A 4826-nucleotide genomic window follows, 5' to 3' on the forward strand; every position below is an offset into this window, starting at 1 on the left:
AACTTCCTCAACTTGATAAAAAAAAAAAAACCTATAAAAATCCTTCAGGTAACATCTTGCTTAAAGGTGGGAAACTAGAAGCTTTCCTTCTAAGATCAGGAGCAAGGCAAAGGTGTATTTTGGCACATTCCTATTTAACACAGTATTAGAAGTCCTAGATAATGCAATGAGAGAAGAAAAGGAAATAAAAGGAATATGGATTAAAAAAGAAGAAATAAATTGTCTTTGCTTTCAGGTAACGTGATTATCTTTGTAGAAAATTCCAAAGAATTGACCAAAGAATTCCTGAAATTAATAAGTGATTACACTTATTAGTTGACCAAAGAATTCTTGGAAGTAAGGTTACAAGATAAAATATTAACAAACAAAAGTCAATTGCTTTCCTACAGGAAAATTCGCCAGCAGTGAATAATTAAAATTTGAAACTGAAAACGCAATTTGATTTACATTAGTACCAAGAAAAAAAGTAAGTCTAACAAAATATGTACAAAGTCTATCTGAGGGAAACTATAAAACTTTGATGAAAGAAATAAAAGATCCAAATAAACAGAGAAATATTATTGCATGTTCATGGACAGGGAGACATTATTGTCAGGATGCCAGTTCTTCTCAATTGATCTGTAGATTCAACACAATCCTAAATAAAATCTCAAAAAGTTATTTTGTGCATATTGAGAAACTCATTCGAGTCTGTAGGGAAGGGTAAAAGATCTAGAATAGTCAATACAATACTGAAAAAAAGGAAAAGATTGAAAATATTGAAGAAAAAGAACAGAACTGGAGGACTGACACTTCACAATGTCGGGACATAATATAAAGATACAGAAATCAAATCTGTGTGGTATGGCAAAAGAATAAGTAAATAGATAAATGGAATAGGATAGAAAGCCCCATAGTAGACTCACACAAATTTAATGAACTGATCTTTGACAAAGGAGCAAAGGCAATTCGTTGGAGAAAGGATAGTCTTTTTGACAAGTGGTGCTGGAATAACTGTACATCAGTATGCAATAAAATTAATCTAGGCACCTTTTACCATTCACCTTACACCTCTACATAGCTTATACCTTTCATAAAAATTAACTAAAAATAATCATAGTCTTCAATCTAAGATACAAAACCTAAAACTTATAGTAGAAAGCATAGGAGAAAATTTAGGTGACCTTGTGTTTGGCAATGATCTTTCAGATTCAACACCAAAAGTACAATCTTTGAATTTCATTGATAGTTATGACTATTCAGATTTACTATTTCTTCTCAAGTAAGTTTTAGTATCTGTTCTAGTTCCTGCATAACAAATTACCAGCCCCCCCAAAATGACAATAGTCATTTTTTAAAAAAGTTTATTTATTTATTTTGAGAGAGAGAGAGAGAGCACAAATTGGGGAGGGGAAGAGAGAGAGTTGGAGAGAGAGAGAATCCCAACCAGCTCTGCACTCCTAGTGTGAGACTTAAACTCATGAACCATGAGAGCAAGACCAGAGCTGATATCAAGTTGGTTTCTCAACCGACTGAGCCACCCAGGTGCCCCCTCTCCCTTTTAACAACAGTCATTTTAATCAAACTTATTGATTCTGGCAGATTAGGCTTCTGGCAAGTCACAGTGAGAATGGCTCATCTCTGTTTCCTGATGTATGGGGCTGTATCTGGGCAGATTCAGACTCATGGCCAGAGACTGAAGTCATCTAGAGGTATCGTTACTCACTTATCTGGTGGCTGTCAGCTGAGATTTCCAGCCTGGACTTCCATACGGTGTACTGACCACAGGATGGGCAGACGTTTTAAAAGGTAACTCAGGGCTCCAGAAACAAGGGTCCCAGTGAACAAAAATGAAAGCTTCGCTATCTTTTATGACATAGCTTTGGAAGTTGCACAATATCAATTCTCATGAATTATATAATTACATACATCATTAAAATCAGCTGGGATTCAGGGGGAGGGATTATGATCCTTAACTCCGAATGGGAAGAGGTTTAAAGGACCTGTGGACATGTTTTAAAACTGCCATAGCTGCTTATATTTTTCCACACATTTATCCATTTTATCTACACTTTCTCTTTTTTTTCTTTTTTCTTTTTTAACGTTTATTTTGAGACAGAGAGAGACAGATCATGAATGGGGGAAGGTCAGAGAGAGAGGGAGACACAGAATCCTAAACAGGCTCCAGGCTCTGAGCTGTCAGCACAGAGCCCGAAGCGGGGCTCGAACTCATGGACTGCGAGATCATGACCTGAGCCGAAGTCAGACGCCCAACCAACTGAGCCACCCAGGCGCCCCTTATCTACACTTTCAATCCATAAAGCTGTTGATAGAATTATCTTTATTACCCTTTAAAGCTTTGCTCAAACTATATGCAATTTGTGTGCATTTGTAATATTGCATATTTGTGCCTTTCTCTTTTTTCTTAAAGTCAAGGATTTTTGTACTACATAGATTTTTTTTTTAAAAGAACTGTCTTGTAGATTTGTTGATATTATCCATTGTAACTTTGTTCCTATTTTGTTGCTTTCTGATCCTTTCTTTTTTTTTTTTTTAATGTTTGTTTATTTTTGAGACAGAGAGAGACAGAGCATGAACAGGAGAGGAGCAGAGAGAGAGAGAGAGGGAGACACAGACCCGAAGCTGGCTCCAGACTCCGAGCCGTCAGCACAGAGCCCCACGCGGTGCTCAAACCCACGGACTGCGAGATCATGACCTGAGCCGAAGTCGGAGGCCCAACCGACTGAGCCACCCAGGCGCCCCCCCCCCCGATCCTTTCTTTTAATTCCTTTGGGTTCATTTTGGCTTCATTATGTTTTTCCTTTTTTTTTTTTTTTTTGCAATGTATTTAATTCTGGGTTGACTAATTCTTCATCCTAACACTTTATAGTTATCATTCCACTTATCTGGTCTCCGTTATTGTTGAAAAGTCTGCCTTTACTTAGCTATTCCTTTTAAGTGATATATTCCCTCTCTATACATTCATTATGTTCTCTTTGGTGTTCTCTTTGATTTGGTGTTCTCTAGTTTGACTCTGTATGATCTCTTTTTATTAATATTTCTTAGGATATGTAGTAGTTCCTGGGTCTACGGATTCATGATTGACATCATTTCTGGAAAATTTGCAGCTATTATCTCTTTACCTTTTGCCTCTTTAACATTCCATCAAAATCTCTTTCTGGGACTCCATTTAGGTGGATATCCTCTCATTACATCTTCCATATTTCTTCAACTCTACTTCATGCTTTTCATCTCCTTGTCTCTTTCTGTATACATTCTAAATTATTTGAATATCTTTCAGTTCAGTAACTGTTTGTCAACTGTGTCTAATTTCTCTAATGTTTAATGCAATCATTTGAGATTTCAATCCAACCATTATACATTTTATTCCTGAAGTTAATGTGTTAAAATTATATTTTTGTTCTTAATATTTTTTTTGTATACTCATCTTTGTAATTTCATCCTTTTATTCATTTGAACATTCATATAAGTTTCTTTAATATGCTGTATCTCTCACCAGGTGGTTCAACTTCTGGTGTGTGTGGTAATCTTTGTGAGGCCATGTTTGAATTGAGTCTATGAGAGACATGCAGTTCCAAACTGGGGAAGTGTTCTAAAGAGGGTAAATAGAAGCTTTCTACTTTTATCAATAGTGTGAAGGCACCTCCATTCAAAGTTTACTCAGCCCTTCCTGAAGGTTTTGTCTTAGTGTGGGTATCTCAAACTCAGCTTCCCTCTCAATGGCTGTTCTATTGGTCAATTCCTGTAACCATTTGGCGATGTGACGCAGAACTCAGAAAGCCTGTCCCTTCTGTTGGTCCACACTGCTTAGTTTGGACAATTTATTGCCACCTCTTAGTTTCTGTGGCACCCCTAATGGTCCCTGGTATTCTTGCCTTGACATTGCTCAACTACCAAATCCTTTACTCTTGCTTTCTCTGATCCTATCCTCTCTGCTCCCCCTCACAACAAGATCTGGCCTTTTTCTCATTGGTTGCTTTTTTGTCTGGGGTTGTCCCTGGAGACCTCTCCTACCTGTTGTGAGGCCAAAAACTCTCAAAGAGTGTGTCATATTTGTCTCTGTGAGCCAGTTGTGGACAGGGAGTTTCCTCAGTGTTCCTAGCTAACTCATGAGAGCAGAAATGCAAGCCTATTTTTATTGTTAGGTTTCTGTTTTTCTGAACAAGAATTTCCACTTACCAATAAATTTCAAAGCTTCGTAGTTAAACATTTGTTTTTTCCAAAGTAAAAAGAAAGGAACTTAGTGATCCATTATGGAACATAGATTTCATCTTTTATGGACGCTTCAGTAGATTGGTCTTGGCCCCATGTAATGCTAGTTGAGAAAAATTCTAAGGCCATGTCCAGGCATAGTGGAAACTATGATTGATTAGCAATGTCCTCTAAAGATATAGAACAGTGGAATGGCGGCACATGAGCTTCATCTTTGAATATCATTTAGTCTGAACTATGCCTTTCACAAGCGAGAGCAATGAAATCCAGTTTAATTAATTGACTTGCCCCAAGCTATACAGTGAAATAATGGCCACTAAGCTAAGATGGGGATTTTTAAGCCCCTTGTCCTGTGCATGTTCTGCTATACTATACACACCACATTAAAGCTCTCTTTCCTGTTTCCCTATTTTTGTCAGTGATACTGTTGATTACCCAGGAATCTCTGGTGAAAACCTGGAAATTGCCTTATTCATTTCAGTCTTTCATCTTCCTATAGATACGTCAGTCTTTTAAGTAAATGTCAACTTCCCTTTCGTCTTCTATCTCTTTGCATCTCTGTAGTCCAGGACATCATCAGCTTGTACTTAGATTTCCAGAAACATCTTATTGTT

Source organism: Lynx rufus, unplaced genomic scaffold, assembly GCF_022079265.1.
Source record: "Lynx rufus isolate CCGP_SWC_20201006 ecotype Redwood Valley unplaced genomic scaffold, mLynRuf1.p SCAF_12, whole genome shotgun sequence".
Lineage (NCBI taxonomy): Eukaryota > Metazoa > Chordata > Mammalia > Carnivora > Felidae > Lynx > Lynx rufus.